The following is an 18,708-nucleotide window of genomic DNA, read 5'->3' on the forward strand; positions in this document are numbered from 1 at the left end:
CCTGGAATATGCTGACACATTACTAGACAGCTGTCTTTAGCATTATTGCTGTCTGATCCTCACTGTTTGTGTGCGGAAACTTGTTAGTAAATCATTAACATGACTGTAAACAGCTAATAAGCTGGTATGTGTTATCCTTTATATTCTGGCTTTGACACATTGTTGCCCAGCCTGTATATGTTGGTGGTTGAGTTATTTGCAGGCTATTAATACAAGGTTTATAGATTCAGGAAGTATTCTGTTTTTTTGCATTAGCTCGCATGAGACCACCCATCTCAAAAGCCTGCCAGGTGTGAAATGTTCAGGCAGGTAAGCAGTGTCTAATGAACTTCCCCTGATACATGCAGATACATCATGTATTGTAGCCATATAATGTATAAAATTGCTGAAGTTAACATTTCCAACATTTTTTTTTTTGTATATGTGGGGATGTTCTGCTATAGTGACTGCCCCACTCAGCTTGATCATGGTCTAGATCAGGGGTGCCCACACTTTTTCAGCTCGCGAGCTAGGACATCTACCAATGTTTCAAATGCACCCCCCCCCCCCCCCCCCCCCCGGGAAATGTATATAGGTCAGCCGGGTATAGGTTCCTTCAGTATAGATTAGCCGAGTATATGTGCCTTCAGTATAGGTTAGCCGGGTATAGGTCCCTTCAGTATAGGTTAGCCGGGTATAGGTCCCTTCAGTATAGATTAGCCGGGTATATGTGCCTTCAGTATAGGTTAACCGGGTATATGTGCCTTCAGTATAGGTTAGCCGGGTATATGTGCCTTCAGTATAGGTTAGCCGGGTATAGGTCCCTTCAGTATAGGTTAGCCGGGTATAGGTCCCTTCAGTATAGGTTAGCCGGGTATAGGTCCCTTCAGTATAGGTTAGCCGGGTATAGGTCCCTTCAGTATAGGTTAGCCGGGTATAGGTCCCTTCAGTATAGGTTAGCCGGGTATAGGTCCCTTCAGTATAGGTTAGCCGGGTATAGGTCCCTTCAGTATAGGTTAGCCGGGTATAGGTCCCTTCAGTATAGGTTAGCCGGGTATAGGTCCCTTCAGTATAGGTTAGCCGGGTATAGGGCCGGTGTCTTCCCGCGGTGGCGTCCAGGTCTTCAGGCCTGGCTCCGGTGGGCAGCGTGAGTGGAGTCGGAACTCGGAAGTTTTCCGCCTCTCCTCCCGATTGGCTGCGCGCCTCTCCTCCCGATTGGCTGCGCGCCTCTCCTCCCGATTGGCTGCGCGCCTCTCCTCCCGATTGGCTGCGCGCCTCTCCTCCCGATTGGCTGCACGCCTCTCCTCCCCCGATTGGCTGCACGCCTCTCCTCCCCCGATTGGCCAGGCTCTCTCCTCCTCTCTGCTGATTGGCCAGGCTCTCTCCTCCAGCGGCCAGCAGCAGAAACTGCGTTATACAGCTGCTGGCTGCTAAATTCAATGGGACGCGGCCAAGAGGCCGTGATCTACCGATCAGGCGGTCGCGATCTACCGGTAGATCGCGATCGACCTATTGAGCACCCCTGGTCTAGATACTCGTTCATTCATTGTAAGATGTGTACACATCCTAATACAAGAGACTAGGGAATAGGGATGAGCGAGAACCCTCGCACACGAAAACCTAGAGTGTCCGGCAGAGTGCGGAAGGTGAGAGTGGGAAATGGTTAATTCACCTGACTTCCACCTGCATTCTGTTATCGCATAATTAGAGCTGCCGCTACACTGTGCACTTCAAATAGCGAAGTCTAGTAGCCATAGAAATGGACAATAGGTGTACGTTTCATTGCCAGATTCGCTACAGGGGTCCTTGCTGGGCAGCGTCATCAGTGAGGCTGCGTCCCTCTCCACACGGCAATTGCGTCCCACCAAAGAGGGTGGTTGCGGTCCACTCTGCGCAGCAGATACATTTCTGCTCTTTATGGCGGATGGGGATCTGTGTAACTGCACGATAGTGCGGTTGAAAGGGGTAAACTGTAACGTCAGATAAATCAGCAGGGACAGATGCCTCCTACAACTAAATGCCTCATTACATGTTACATACTATGCTCTACATACAGCTATAAATATTACAGTGACAAAAAACAAAGAATTTAGCCATAGTGCCCCTTTAAAGTACCACTGAATTGGTAAAAAAAAAAAAATACTGAATGAAGTCTATGGTGGGCTAGATTACCTCCTCCGTAGTCTCCTGATGCTGCTTGCTGTCCTTGGGGCCACTCCCGTTGCTCTGAATTACAGATCACTGACCTCTGTCCATTGATGTAAACATGTTGGGAATCAAATGAGCTTTGGCGAGAAGCAGAGGGGACCCTATTATCCAAAAAGTGATGCACACCTTTTGAAGGGAAACGACAATCACTGGAAGTAGTAATAGCCTTGGTGATATATATCTTTAAGAAAATAATGTTCTGTATAATTTATAGTTATCAGCTTCAGAAGATTTAAAAACTCTTTAGTCTGCTAACCGTCTCACCTATGTGAATGATTTTGGGGGTACGAAAAGAAGCAGGTTATTTGCAGCACAGCTGCAAGCTTTGAAGGATTACTTTTTAAACATGAATTGAGTTTCCACTCATCAGTCTTGACATGAGTATGCATGAAAATTAAAGATTAGTGTTTTCTGTATCAGAAATGCTGTTTTCATTGAATGCAAGAACTGATAATTCACCCTCAAGTAAGGAAAAGATTGCTATCACATTCTACAAATGCCATATGCCTGGCTTTTGATCTCTTGGCTCAAGTTTGCACACTAGCAATAAGCACGCAGCCAGAGGTGCTTGAACAACCAGCTGATAATATATCGGAGATAGATGATTTGGTGGACAGTTCAGCCAGTTAAGTAAAAATTTAGTAATAGAAAGTACACTTTTTCGCACACTGCGCATGCGCAGGACTCTTTCGATGACGCGGTTGGCCAGAGCCATGCACATACAGTGGCCATCGTCTGGCTGAGTGGTTAGGAGCAAAACTGAGTCACTGCAGGGGACCGTAGGATCGGTTTGTCCCGGCGTGGGCACAGAATGGCTGTAGAGGTCCAGTAGAAGCCCCAGGTAAAGTTAAACTGAATTTTTTTTTTTTCAATTAGTTTAGGTTTACTTTAATGGTAAGTGCCAGTGGTGCGCCACCTCTTATTCATTCAATTGTGCTCCAGTCAAGTAGCCTTTTTAAAAGGAACACCTACTATATGGAAGTGGTAAAATTGGCCAGTCCTAAATGGATAGGAGTATGCACCCTAATGTAGAACAAAAAAATATGTATGTGTGGGGGAAGGGGGCACAAGCAAAAGTTTACTCCAGCTCAAACTCCTATCCAGTTTTTCAAAAATATTACTTTCATACATTGTTTCAACATCATTATGTGAATACGCATACCAACTAGGGATGATCAATAAGATGCAAAGTTCATGCAGGATTATGTATATTTTTATGCAAATATATGCTGCTTGAAAGTGGGCCAGTCAATTTAAACCTTGGTGGGATTTGATTGGTCCATTTTCAAGCTGCATATAATGGCATAAAAATTACATAATCAGAAATATTTGCATCTCTTTGATCATTCCTAATACAAACTTATGGGAAGCACCAGTGCTTTGCCAAGGCTGTTTCTGCATCTAAAGACTTATTCGACTATGAAAACAGCAAAAGTTGTATGTAATGCAGCAGATAAACATTAGGCGCAGACTTGACTGTGCTATACCTTCCTAGGCACACATTATGCAATAGTTTTAATAGATCATTGAAAATATTGAATGTTTACAGCTGCCCAATGTGCCATGATAAGTGGAGAATCCTATCCTACAAGTACATTGTTCCCCCGTAAGCTGCTCTGTCATGGGCCACACAGTGGTCATCCCTCCATGGCAACACAATGCTTCGCTAGGCTGAAGACTAACACCACATCTGTGCAGCACTCTGTCCCAAACCCACGCTCAAGGGACTGCATGCAACAATTGTCTGTGTGCGTATGTGCATACACTCTAGATCAGGCTTTCTCAACCAATGTTCCCTGGAACCCCAGGGTTCCTTGAGGAGTCTGCAGGGGTTCCTTGGCATTTTCTGCCAGGAGAAGTATAATAGAGGCCATTATAATAGGGGGTACTGCAAAAAGAACCACTAAATTGGGGGTCAGAATTATGAGCACAGTATGAGTGGCAGTGTAATATGAGTTAGTGAAATTAACCTCCCTGGCGTTCTATTAAAGATCGCCAGGGGGCAGCGCAGCGCTATTTTTTTTTTTTTTTTTTTTAAATTTCAATCATGTAGCTAGCCTAGCGCTAGCTACATGATGCCCCCCTCCCTTCCGCATCCCTCCCACCCATGACTCTGAAAAATAAATGCTGGAGTTCCTCGAGATCAAAACATTGTTTGCAGGGGTTCCTTGAGATACAAAAGCTATTTGCAGGGTTCCTCCAGGGTAGAAAGGTTGAGAAAGGCTGCTCTAGATGATGGAAATGTGTATACTGATATCTACTTACTACTGCAGGTGACTGTGCATTCTGCATCACCATGGAGTTTCTTCTGTGGGTAAAGTGACCTTGACTTGGAAGCCAGCAGAGATGAGAATTATAATTCTTTGAATTATCTTTGTTTTGTTTTTTTCCTCATTAGTACTTGAATTATAATCACCCAGTTTTAGATTTTAAAGTGACATACAAATTTTATATTAAAGAAACCCGGTAATAAAAAGTCGTCGGCTTAACTATGCTTGCTAAAAATGACTTTAGTCATAATTCAGTACTGTTTTTTTTTTTCATGAATATGTCCACAGTGTTGGCTAATAACTCACATGATGGATGTGTGTGTGTCATTTATTTGGGGCATGATCCGTCTCATACTTGAACACATGACGCACATTAGTGACTCAATTCATTTTTAGCTGTGTGAAAGTAGTTTCCTCTGCTACTTGTACCCACTTAGAAAGGACTTCCTTGATATGCATATTAAGGCTAACATTACCTTTTAATTGTTAATGGGTAAGAGAGTCACATTGTTTTTGATACTTGCTTCATTTACAAATGTATTGGTTTCATCTGAAGCAGCTGTGAACATGAATTTCAAGGGGGTCCTGGGTGTTTATCTTAATATTTTTTAGGTGTTGCACTGTATTATCACAAAAACCCTGAAAATGAAGGTATCATAAAACTGGCAGTTTTGTCATCTGTAGTGATGGTCATGTCTAGGAGAACTCATGAGAAGCATGTGATTAGTTTGACCAGGTGATATGTAAGTCTCTGGGGACAACTTGGTGACGTTGTCTTGTCTAAGTCAGCTGATCTCTTTTCTATGCAATGTCCCTTCCATTCTCTAGATACTCCCACTAAAATGGTACTGTGTTCATTCTGCATAGACAAGGGCAGGTGCCCTGTGGGCTTGGGCAAAAAAAACCAAAACCCTATCAACCCTTTTCCTTCCAAAACGTGCATACAGCAACCTGTAACACAAAGTGATTAAAGAATGCTTTTAAAATACAGGTTATTAGATGAAAAACTTTAGTATTTTATGCCAGCTTACTAGTGACAAGGCCTCTTCCTTTGGACTGATTCCTAGAGTAATCCATGCTAGTTAGGTAGTATGCTGACATTGCATGCATCAAAACCTTAAAGCCCAATCTACACGATACGATTCTTTGTGCGATTCGATTACGATTCTATTTACAATCCGATTAAATCCAACATGTCAGATTGGGATTTGATTTGATTTAATTCGATTTGCCATTGTTTTCCAATGGCAAATCGAATCCCGATCGGACATGTTGGATTTAATCGGATCATAAATAGAATCGTAATCGAATCGCACAAAGAATCATATCGTGTAGATTGGGCGTAAGGGCTCTTTTTTACACTAGGAGCTGATACGTGCGTTTTGACCGATCGCTCCTAGAATGCGGTAAGCAGGGTAACATGAGTCTATTGACTTTCATGTTAACTTTCACATTAGACAAAGCATTCCAGAGCTTTAGGTTGTAACGCTTTGGGAGCTTTTAATCACCCGCCGCAAGCGGTTTCCCGTTGGGTGAATTAGAACTATCAGAATCAGTGATCAGCGTCGAACTGCAACTTCCCAACGTTACGCCATAGGTCATAACGCGTGCACGAAATTGGGTTTGTGCACGCATGCCTAGTGTGAAAGAGCCCACATGCAAACCTGAACTGAAAATAATCTTGTAAGATGATTTGTCTGTGTTTTACTAATTGTAACTATAGCATTGGTAACTTCTGTTTTCTTTTCAGGACATGGGGCTAAATTCAACTTCCTGTTTGACTGCCTCATTTGCATAGGTTACAGAACTATTTTTTTTAACAGTTGCTGGACAGGAAAACAGAAAGGGACTTTGGCCAGTTTCTTTGAACTAGTACTATGTTTATTTCGTGTCACATTTCAGTTCATTTCCCTTGTAATTGGTAAATGCTGTAAAGGCATACTAGTGTATGCAGTCGTCATATGTTTTTATTTATTTATTTATTTCAGTTCATGAACTATTTTGTTCTTTCAGAGGAGGCATTGATTAGGCCGATCATGCAGGTGAACTATCTGATTCGGGTAGCCTAGTTTTAGCAGAGTGGAAAGGTCATGTTATATTGTGGTTAGAAGATGAATTTGTCAATTATGTCAGTAAACTGTTTCCACTAATATCTTTTGTATAATCATTAAGTCATGTGAGTTGATGCAGTTACAACATCCCAACTGCACAGAATGGCCATGACCTGGGAAGGGGGGAGAGTGGACAGGTCACATATGGTGCAACCCTCTGTATTTGGTGGCAACTAAATTTGGAGGATTGTTCTTCATATACGTATTTTTATTTTCATGACGGTTGGTTTAGATACACTCAACAAAAAGAGCTATGCTATACCCAGACATAATTTAAGTGAAATTCCATTTGTGAGCACTGCACCAAGTTTGGTACTACTTAAAGGACACCCGAAGCGAAAAAAAACTACAGAAATAAACAATTGTATTTATCTTCCTTCTCCTAAAAATGACTTTTCAAGATATTCCACAGTTTTATTTTATGTTTAAATCTACTTTTTAAGTTTTAACTGTTCTATTGTTTTTGCTCAATGACACATTTATTGAAGTATGCCGGAGCTAAAATCTATGAACTATTGACCCTTTTTATCTTTTTCCTGCTTTCAGAAGCCATTTTCTGCTAGGAAAGTGTTTTATAGTTGGAATTTATCAGTGAGGGTCACACTGTAGTCACTTCCTGTCTGAGTCAGCCAATTGCATACCTGATATTTAACTCTTTCAGGCAGAGAAAGAAAAAAGGAACACAGCATAGTTATTAGTGTGCTTGGCACTGTACATACCCATGTCTATCTCTTAATTTCATACGTCACTTCGGGTATCCTTTAAAGGACAACTGTAGGGAGAGGTATATGGAGGCTGCCATATTTCTTCACCCTTAAGCAATACCAGTTGCCTGGCAGCCCTGCTGATCTATTTGGATGTAGTAGTATCTGAATAACACCAGAAACAAGCCTGCAGCTAACCTTGTCAGTTCCGACATTAATGTTGGAAACGCCTGATCTTCTGCATGCTTGTTCAGGGGCTATGGCTAAAAGTATTAGAGGCAGAGGATCAGCAGGACAGCCAGGCAACTGGTATTGTACAAAAGGAGAAAAAAACATGGCAGCCTCCCTACAGTTGTCCTTTAAAGGATTCTTGACCTGAGGTAAAGGAAAGCACCGAGGTATGTTTATGCTGGATCCACATACCTCTGCCTTGAAAAATTAGACTTTTGGCTAAAGTTAGATTTTCAGAAAGGAACAGGTAGCTTTGCTGCGATGTTCTTCCCATTCCATCCCCCCCCCCCCCCCCCCCCCCGCTCCCTTAAAGTGTCCCCAAACTCTTGCACAGGACTGAAAGAATGCATAGAGAAATGCACATTATTATTATTATTATTTATTGTATTTATAAAGCGCCAACATATTACGCAGCGCTGAACATTAATTTAGGTTACAGACAATATTTAGGGGTGACATACAGCAATATGACAATACAGGAATAATAGAAAACCAGATCACACAGCACAGTATGAGTACAAGGTAATGCTTAGTCAGTCACTGGATTGAGCATGGAGATTAGGCAAGTTAGGTTCACTCAGATGCATATCATGGGTTTACAGTAATGGAGGTGCATGATCAGGTAGGACGCAAAAGGAGGAGGACCCTGCCCAAAGGCTTACAATCTAGAGGGAGAGGTAAGGACACGAATGGTAGGGGACCAGAGTTCAGCTGTAGGTTTAGAGCACTTGTGAGGGGTAGTAGGCCAGAGTGAAAAGGTGAGTTTTGAGGGCTTTCTTGAAGATGTTGGAGGGGGCTGCCCTAATGGGTGGAGGTAGGGAGTTCCATAGTGTTGGAGCAGCTCTTGAGAAGTCCTGGAGGCGTGCATGGGACTGGGTGATGCGGGGGGCGGTTAGGCGAAGTTCATTGGAAGAGCGGAGTGAGCGGCTAGGTGTGTACCTCTGAGTAAGATCGGAAATGTAGGTTGGACAGGTTTTGTGGACAGATTTGTAGGTCAGACACAGTATCTTGAATTTGATTCTGGACTGGATAGGAAGCCAGTGGAGGGATTCTAGGAGGGGATCTGCCGTGGTGGAGCGATGGGAGCAGTGGATAATTCTGGCTGCCGCATTCATGATGGACTGCAGTGGGGCTGTTCGGGTCATAGGGAGACCAGACAGCAGGGCATTGCAGTAGTCAAGGCGGGAAATTATGAGGGCATGGATGAGGAGTTTGGTGGTGGCAGAGGTCAGGAAAGGGCGAATCTTACAGATGTTACGAAGGTGGAAGTTGCAGGACTTTGTGAGGATTTGGATGTGGGAAGTGAAGGAGAGTGCGGAGTCCAGGGTGACACCCAGACAACGGGCTTGAGAGGTAGGGCGAATGGTAGTGTGGTTAACAGTGACATGCACATCTGGGAGGTTCGTGGATGGCCGGGGTGGGAAGATCATAAATTCCGTTTTGTCTAGATTTAGTTTCAGAAACCTAGCGGACATCCAGGAGGAGATGGCTGATAGGCAGGAGGAGACCTTGTCCATGGTAGTGGTGGATATGTCAGGGGTGTGGAGGTAGATCTGGGTGTCATCTGCATACAGATGATAGTTAAAACCCATGGAGGAGATAACCTTGCCAATGGAGGATGTGTATAGGGTGAACAGTAGGGGGCCAAGGACCGAACCTTGGGGGACTCCCACCGAGAGGTGGTTGGGGGTGGACGAGGACTCATTGAAGGCGGTCGTGAAGGAGCGGTTGGAGAGGTAGGATGAAAGCCAGGACAAGGCGAGATCGTGAATGCCCAAGGACTGGAGGGACTGGAGGAGTAGGGGATGATCTACTGTGTCAAAAGCTGCTGAAAGGTCAAGGAGGAGGAGAATGGAGTATTTACCTTCAGCTTTAGCTAAGGCAAGGTCATTGACCACTTTGGTGAGAGCAGTTTCGGTTGAGTGGGCAGGCCGAAATCCAGATTGCAGTGGGTCAAGGATTGAGTTGGCATTGAGGTACTGGGTCAGGCGTTTGTGAACCAGACGCTCCAGGAGTTTTGAGGCAAAGGGGAGGAGGGAGATAGGACGGTAGTTGGAGGGTAGCGAGGGGTCGAGGGAGGGTTTCTTGAGCAGGGGTAGTACAGTGGCCTGCTTGAAGTCTGAGGGGAAGGTGCCTGTGGATAGGGAGAGGTTGAACAGGGTAGTGAGGACTGGGGCCAATTCCGTGAAGTGAGGCTGGAGTAAATCAGAAGGGATGGGATCAAGGGGCGAAGTAGTGTTATGGGAAGTCTGCAGTAGGTGGTTGACTTCCTCGGTGGTAGTAGGAGTGAAGGTTGTGAGGGGAGGATAGGGTGGAGGAGGAGCTGGTTGGGAGGGGGTGGGAGGTGAAGATTGGAGATTGGATATTTCTTGGCGGATGGAGACAATGTTGTTGGTGAAGTGGGTGGCTAAATCTGTGGCAGAGAGGGAGGAAACTGAGGGTGGGGGGGTGGGTTTAAGCAGGGAGTTGAAAGTGGCAAAATGACGCCGGGGATTGGAAGCTTGTGCTCCGATGAGCTTGGTAAAGTATTCCTGCTTCGCATGAGCAAGGGCAGTGTGGAACTGCAGCAGGTTGGTCTTGTACTGTAGGAAATCCTGGTTAAGTCTAGTTTTTCTCCATTTCCGTTCAGTGGCGCGTGTTTTCCTCTGGAGGTTGCGAGTATGGGTAGTGCGCCAGGGCTGGGGGTTAGGGGGTTGGTGGCGGCGAAATATTGGTGGAGCAGCTTTCTCTAGGGCTGATGAGAGAGTTTGGCGATACTGAGCTGCAGCAAGATTAGGACAGGTTAGGGTGGGGAGAGTGGAGGAGAGGGCATGGAGGGGGTCAGCAAGGACACTAGGGTTGAGCTTGCGTAGGTCTCGCTGCCATCGACCAGGTGGGTGGGTGGGTAATTTGGAGGTGCTTTCCGTGAGGAGGTTGAAGGTGAGAAGGTGATGGTCTGAGGGTGGAAAGGGTGCGATGTCAAGGTCTGTAATGGTGGTGGATTTAGTGAATATAAGGTCGAGAGTATGACCTGCAGTGTGAGTGGGGGTGTTGGCGTGTTGTACTAGTCCAAGTGAGTTGGCAATGGTGAGTAGCCGGGTCACAGCGGAGCTCTGGGCTTCATCGATGGGAATATTGAAATCCCCAAGGATGATGGTGGGGAGGTCAGAGGAGAGGATGTGAGGGAGCCAGGAGGCAAGTTCATCAAGAAATTGTGGGGTGGAGCCCGGAGGGCGGTATAAGACCGCAACAATGGCAGGGAGGGGGTGGTAGAGGTGGATGGTGTGGGCCTCAAATGATGTGAATCGTAGAGAGGAAGGTGGGGTGAGGACACGGAAGGTGCAGGATGGTGAGAGGAGCAGACCCACCCCTCCCCCGGTCCTATTGTCTGGTCTGGGGGTGTGACTGAGGTGAAGCCCCCCGTAGGAGAGGGCAGCCTCTGCGGCAGAGTCAGAGGAGGTGAGCCATGTCTCAGTGAGTGCGAGGATGGTGAGGGATTTGGAGAGGAAGAGGTCGTGGACTGCTGTAAGTTTATTGCGGACGGATCTGGCATTCCAGAGACCCCAGGGTAGGGGGAGTATGTGTTTGTGGGTGGGATGGATGGAAATAAGGTTGGAGCGAGGATGGGTGTTGAGGTTATTTGTGGACAGAGGGCTGTGAAGTGTATGAAGCAGGTCAACAGGGGATGCTTGTCTGGCAGCAGGCTGTGGCCCAGGATTGGGTGATATATCACCAGCTGCAAGTAAGAGTAGGAGGGAGAGAGTGAGCAAATGTGAATGGGATTTAAATGTTTGTGAGGTTTTTGAGCTGCTGGAGGGAGAGGGAGATTTCAGGAGAGCTAACAGTTCATGAGAAGCTGAGGTGAGGTGAGGAAAGCCGAGCAGGTGAAATGAATATGGAGTGTAGTACACTGGGAGGATGCATATTGCAATGCAACTTGTAGATGTTTGCAGACAGGCAGAACATGAGAAAAAGTGCAGTAAACATGGTAATGGTCTCTGATTATAACATTGTATGTATTTAGAGTTTAGCGAGTCTAATTCCCCTCTCCTCTGTGACTAATCACCAAATTGTAATTTGAGCTCAGAACAGCTAATTGATAAACTCAGGATGTTAACAATGTCTGCTTCCATGAAAACAGGTAGTAGACGCAGTGCAGATGTATTGCATGATTTGTATCAGCTGTAACAAACGGATGTTTTTTAACTGGTAGTATGTTGTTGCTTATGTTTTACAGCAGAGAGGAAGTTCTGAGTTCAAGTCCACTTTAAGGGGAGGGGATAAGAGGGTGATGGGAGGGAACATTGCTTCAAGACCGTCTCCTCCTGGCTGAAAAACTTACATTAGGAAAAGGTGAAGCAGTGAGTATGGGGACCAGAGGTACAAAGAACAGAAGGCACACAGGTATTTGGAATCCCGTATAAACATACTGCCTTCCATACCTTCGGTAGCTTTGCATTGGTTCAGGTGTACTTTTAAAGTATACTTGACGCTAAGGTACCTATGTTAAGCACAGAGGTATATTCATACTGGATCTAAATACCTCTGCCCATCCCTCTCCTAGTTCAACCCCCAGTCTCCATAATCACTACTTCACTTTTGGCTAAAGTCAAGTTTTCTGACAGGAAGTGGCAGGCTTGCTGCAATGTTCCATCCTATCGCCATCCTTTAATGGGGGGATGAGGTTGGGAAGAGGAGGGAATGAGAGGGTGACATAAGTATATCAGTAGCCAGTGGCAGGAGACCACAGAATTCCTATGCATGCAAGAAAATACATTTCTATCATTCATTTATACAGTGCTGACATCTTTACAGAATACCTAGTTATGCAGCTGCTTGTTTCTCAGAGTAGCTCACAATCTAATAACTAACTTAGGCATAGTCTTTAGTCCCAGCCCCAAAGTCTAATGCCAATTGAGTAAGGAGGGGTGGGGGGAAATTTATCAGTATTTTGGGAGAAGTAATGTCCCTAGAGAACCCATGCAAATGTTGGTAGACCATATAAACTGCATGCTGATATTGCTCTGGTCAAAACGTAAACTTATGACTCTAGTGCTGCAAGGTGAGAGTAGTAGGCACTGCACCACTAATATCTAAAGCAAAGCCTATCTATTTTTTTGTTTGTTTTTTTTAATAGCTCATGAATTGTGCCTAAATTTCCCCTCTACGGTCATGAACAGCTGTTAGAACCTGACACTTCAGCCATTTTCTTGATGCTCCATTTGTAAGTTCTTATGAAATTCGAGCTGAAAAGTCAATTACATATTCAGCACTGTAAGTACAGTTCCCATTTCTTTCATTTCAGAAAAAGATGAAGTGAAAGTCGAGTTTCAGTAATTATTTCAACAGAACCATAGCCATTTGTGATTTAAATGCATTGTCATCCTTCTTAAAGATACTGTATATTCTGGCATATAAGACGACCAACCCCCCCCCCCCCCCCCAACTTTTCCAGTTAAAATATAGAGTTTGGGATATACTCACCATTTAAGACTACCCCTCTTCCAATGCATATCAAAAAAAAATTAAATACTGGTGTTATGTATGAACATGTACTGGTGCTATACTGTATGTGATACCCAGTATATAACAGTATATAGGCGATTGACTGGTTGGATTGGTCAACTCTCCCTAAGCGGATTGATCAGCTCTCCTTGTCTAGCTGTTTATCAGAGCGGTATGGAAGAATAAATCCTGCTGTTCCCCCATATAACATGCCTCTTTCACCCTTCTGGCCCACCCTTATGTCCTATTTACCTTCTTCTTTGCCTCACAGATCTCATTCATGTGTGCCTGCGCCACTTCACTACAGTCCTCAGCAGCGAGATCTGAGAGTCTGTAACAGGATTGGGCGAATCACCCGGCATCAATGACAATCGGCATATAAGACAACCCCTGACTCTTCAGAAGATTTTCAGGAGTTAAAAAGTAGTCTTATACGCCAGAATATACAGTACTTTTCCATAATAAAAATGCCTGCACTACGTAGATATGCTTACAACATACACTGTGTGTAGGTAAGTGATATGAATAACTGGCTCCTGCTTCCCAGTATAAGTTCCTACTGTGTTTCCTGAGGCTGCACGGCTGGTCCCATGACTCCTCAGAGCTACAGCAGACGAGGAGGTCTGCTCACTTTTCTCCCTTGTACCACCATAGAGCTTTGTGTCTTCTAGGCCTGGAACCCACTAGCAGGACATTACTAAGCCATTTCTAAGTGCTTGTGATTTGAAAAGCTCTTGCTAATGTAATGCTATGGGTGTGTTCCCTTTTGAGCAATGTGATTTTATAAAAATCCTTAATAGCATTGCATTAGCAAGAGCTTTTCAAATCACAAGCGCTTAGAAATGGCTGCTAGTGGGTTTGAGCCCTCATGAAAACTGGTAGTACCCGAGACAGGAAATAACGGACAGCTATGACCAGTGGGATATTCTAAAGCTAGATGCACTAGATTTCTCTCAGCTTGAATGTCGTGGGTTCGTTTTTGTTTTTTTATGGAAAGATGATTTGGAAATCTAGTATGAGAAGGGGTCCTGCAGTACAAGAGATTTTCTGCGATAGTGGTCAATTTTGACCACAAACATCCAGTGGTATGTAGATAATTTAAAGGACAACTGTAACGAGGTGTGTGTGTGTGTGTGTGTGTGTGTGTGTGTGTGTGTGTGTGTGTGTGTGTGTGTGTGTGTGTGTGTGTGTGTGTGTGTGTGTGTGTGTGTGTGTGTGTGTGTGTGTGTGTGTAGGCTGCCATGTTTCCTTTAAAGAAATGCCAGTTCCCTGGCTATACTTCTGATCCTCTGCCTCTAATACTTTTAGCCATAGACCCTGAATAAGCATGCAGCAGATCTGATGTTTCTGACGTTATTGTAAGATATTACAAGATTAGCTGAAATATGGCAGCCTCTATATTTTTCTCAGTTGTCCGCTAAGGGTGCGTACACACCTTTTGACGGATGTTGCTCAGTTAGGGTTTCAGACCTTATCCCCTTGGGCAACTTTGCTGGGCCGGCCTGCACACACATCAGCTGTGTAGCTGACAATGCGCTGTGTTGTTATGCAGGGGGGTGACAAGTGGCGTGTGCATGACATCACGCAGGAGGTGGGGGAGCAGCGCAAACAATGGGAACGGCATATCTGGTGGTGAGTAAATCTGCCCGGCGGATGTATCGGGGGTCGCTGGCTGCCATGCACACACCTGATTATTGGCTGAGACAGTTATCAGTTGGCTCAGCTGATTTTAAGTCAGGCGTGTGTATGAGGTGTAAGTGAGCATGCGGGCAGTATGCTCTTTGTAGTGTCCACACATAGGGGGATGGGAGTTGACAAATGAGGGCAGTATAGTGGGGAATGGGGTGGCTTAAGAATTACTGAGGCAACATGGGCAATTTATTTGGATGGTGGTAGTGCAGAGGCTAGTGCCTTCTCTGCCTCGGCCCGGCCCTGGGTGGCAGTGTACGTGGCTGGAGAGTGTTGGATACTGCTACCTACACATTAATTCCTTGCTCTACAGTAGAATCTCTTTATAGTAAACTCCAAGGGACCAGGAAAAGTACATATCAGAATTGGTCATACATTGTATATTTATACAGATGAATTTGCTGGGACCTGAGGACAGTTTACTATATCAGTTTACTACAAGATTCTACTGTATATAAGCCTACAGCTTATTTCCATATGATACTGTTAGTGTAATGGGAACACTTTTTGTTTATATAGTCACCCTCTCATCAGTTTCAGTAAGTTAACATGCCTCATGTATTTGAAAATAGTGTTTCAGCCAAACTTTAAACAATGAAATGAGTTGGATTTGCAATGTATATAGCATACATTTCTGACATATGCACAGAGTATCCTATCACAGATGTTCTTTAGCATGTTTCAGTCATATGAGAAACTGCATGCCTTATTGATGAAGCATAACAACGTTTGCATGGCTTTCTGGGTTTTCATACAATTCTCCTGTTAAACATTGCTGCAAAATGATCTGAACAAATTACACATGCTACCTTGTGTTTCAAACATGCTCGTTTTCCTGACTAAAGGTTTGCATTATCCTAAATAGGTATTTTCTATTCTCCTTTTCAGTTTCAAGATTTAGGATTTTAGGCTTATTGAGTGGATTAGGAGTAGTAAAACGCGTACATGGCAGTTAGCCGCCTGGTCATTTTGGCACAATTCTGAGGGGGGGGGTGTTTAATTACCATTTCCCCTCTGAGTCGTAGCTACTCGGCGGGAGAGGTAATTTGGGGTCCAGCAACCACAGGATCCCCGAATTACCCGTGCGTGGGAATTCGGCGCTACGTGGCACGTGGCAGGCGTCAAAAAGCCCTGCCTTCATAAAGACAGCCCTGCCCTGAGGTCAGAATGAGAGGTATTAAGGTGGGCATACATCAGGTGACTTGGCAGCGATCGCCCATCCGATTCGATTGCTATAATCGAAATCTGATGCAAATTGGTGCCGTCAAGTGCATGCCCAACCAACAGTGTGACCAATTATGGACATTAATTGGTCGCATATAGCGGTCGGTCATGCTGCAAGATATTGGGCCATCGAGGTCGGTCGAGTGTGCAGCGGTAATGGCAAGCAATATCTGGACGAGCGGCGAAATCCCTGGCGCTGTTCTCGCAATGTATAAATATGTATATAATGTGTGCATTAATGCAAAAAGAGTAGAGAAATCCGGGCACCAGTTGAACTTGCTAGTCACCTATTTATTATGCTCCCAACACCTTAAAAACATACATGCAAACAATCTTGGCCTTACAGCCATTTCGCAGGGAAGCCCTGCTTCTTCAGAGGCAACAGATTATAATCTGTTGCCTCTGAAGTAGCAGGGCTTCCCTGGGAAACAGCTGTAAGGCCAAGATTGTTTGCATGTATGTTTTGAAGGTGTGGGGAGCATAATAAATAGGTGACTAGCAAGTTCAACTGGTGCCCGGATTTCTCTACTCTTTTTGCATTATTGGATGTCTTTGTTGTCTGGAGGCACAGTTGTCTGCACCTACTGTTCCTGACCTGCCAATTTAGCATTTGGCGCTGATTTTTTTTTTTGTTTTTGTTTTTTGTTCTCTTGATTGCATTTATACATTACCTGTCCTGTGTTGCGGTGTCCATCCATCTTCCAAATCCCTGCTCTTCTGGTAACTCCATACACGATGCCGGTGCATGTGGCACGTCACAAGCCACGTCGGCAGCGTGTATGAGGCTATGGAAGAGCGGAGGATTTAGAAGGGCGGGCACCGCGACAAGGGACAGGTAATGTATAAATGCATACATTACATACATTAGGGTAAGATGACACAGCGGATGTGGGATGTAATTTACTTAACTGTCCCGTGTACCTGAAGTGAGAGGAACATGGACATTTATAAACAATGTAAATTGCCTGACTTTCTTTCTGAAACTCGGCCTTCTAATACTTTTAGGGCTTATTTCCACTAGGAACTGTGGCCATTTCCAATTCAGCTGTGGCTTCCATTCTGCTGTGTAGCCGCAGCCAGAATTGCTAAGCTATGCCATGCATGGCTGTAGTAATTTGGCTGCATGTCAGGCCATGTACAACTCACATGCAGAGAAACTGCAGATTTAACTGTATTTGGGAATAGTGGCAATAGGCCCTTAGCCATAGATCCTGAACAAGCATGCAGACCAGGTTTTCTGACTTTTACTGGTAAGTCTTACTGGGTTTAGCTGCACGCTAAATTCAAGTGTGTGATTCAAACACGAATGATGCCAGAGAGATCAGCAGTGCTGCCAGAGAACTGGTTTAAAAGGAAATAAATATGGCAGCCTCTATATCCGTCTCACTTTAGGTGTCCTTGAACATGGGCCAGTATTTGCTCTTTAGGAGGACCAGGATGAGCATTGCCAGAGCCCTACAAAATGACCTCCAGCAGACCACTCGTGTGAATGTTCTTGACTAAACAGATTTTATGCGGCCTTGGGGACAAAATTGATGGCGTATATCGATCAGACATGCTGCAAAAACTCAGGCCAGCGTACTCAATCGGGTGTGCAACGGTAACTGTGTGATATCAGATCAAGAAACGTAACACCTGTAAAATGGCCACGGCGCACCCATGTGCAATATGCCGGCAACCGCTTGGGGCACGTGTGGAAAAGTTGCAGAAACGGGTGGACACTGACAGGTAAAGTATTCATGCAAGTGTGTGGGTGTGGTTACATCTTCATTTGGGGAGACAAATGCTGAAATCAGAAATTGGCCTGCAGTTTATGGCAGCCACAGATCTCTCTCCGATCAGTTCAGATCAGACGGAGATCTCTCTTGGTCGGTCGGCCGCCAAAATGGCTAGATCTATGTGAACCTTAATATCACTATACACTGCGTTCCAAATTATTATGCAAATTAGATTTTCCTCATTTTCTAAACGGTGGATGCAAGTTGCAGTCAGTATCATTTTTTTAGTCATCAACCATTAGAGCATAATTCAAATGTTACTGAACAAACCTCCTCATGATAACGGGATTCATTCAAAAATAAAAAAAACTTGAACTGCCCTGTTCCAAATTATTGTGCGATAGTTTTAAAACATTTTATAGGCTGTAAAGATCTGAAATTGGTCATTTGTTGAATTTGCAGCATTAGGTCATATTTACTATAATCAAAAGCTATTTCAATCAAAAACCTCTTAACAGGTCAAGTTATGTATTAACATAGGGCCCCTTATTTGATAGCTTTAGAATTCTTACATTTATTGAACTTGAGAGTTTCTGCTTGAATTTCTTTGCAGGATGTCAGAGTAACCTCTCAGAGCTGCTGTTTGGATGTAAACTGCCTCCCACCCTCGTATATCTTTTGCTTCAGGATGCTCCAAAGGTTCTCACTATGATAGAGGTCAGAGGAGGATGAGGGTCTCACTATGAATTTTTCTCCTTTTTATACTTATAGCCTATGGTGCAGAGGCCTTACTTGCAGTGGAAGGCGTGGTTCTTCTTTAAATACCATTGAAGAAAGTGTACAGTCAGAAATTCCACATACTTTTCAGACGTCATTGTCACACCTTCAGGGACCCTAAGGCTGGTTTCACAGTGGGACGTTAAAGTCCCACGTTACAGCAGCCAGTAGCGCAGCCTAACTCACAGCACGGTAAAATTAATGTGCTGTTCACAGTGCACACGTTGCGTTAGGGTATAACGCTGCACGTTAAATGAAAGTGCAGCATGCTGTACGTTATACCCCTATAGAGCTGCGTTAGATTGTTTGCACA

The 18,708-nt window shown here is 44.6% G+C and overlaps 1 protein-coding gene across 4 annotated transcripts in view; it reads left to right on the forward strand.

Annotated features, from left to right (window-relative positions):
- The window catches only part of RAB9A (RAB9A, member RAS oncogene family), a 36,158-nt gene that overhangs the window by 249 nt on the left and 17,201 nt on the right, over positions 1-18,708 (forward strand). Inside the window, exon 2 of one of the 4 annotated variants that reach the window (XM_068268373.1) lies at positions 256-309. The exons of 2 other annotated variants lie outside the window; for them this stretch is intronic. The gene's annotated coding sequence lies outside the window, so the exon portion shown is untranslated. Of the gene's footprint in view, positions 1-255; positions 310-13,433; positions 13,500-18,708 lie in introns of those variants that run through there. One more of the 4 variants, XM_068268374.1, reaches the window with a different exon arrangement.

This window comes from Hyperolius riggenbachi, chromosome 2, assembly GCF_040937935.1.
Source record: "Hyperolius riggenbachi isolate aHypRig1 chromosome 2, aHypRig1.pri, whole genome shotgun sequence".
In the NCBI taxonomy this organism is placed as follows: domain Eukaryota; kingdom Metazoa; phylum Chordata; class Amphibia; order Anura; family Hyperoliidae; genus Hyperolius; species Hyperolius riggenbachi.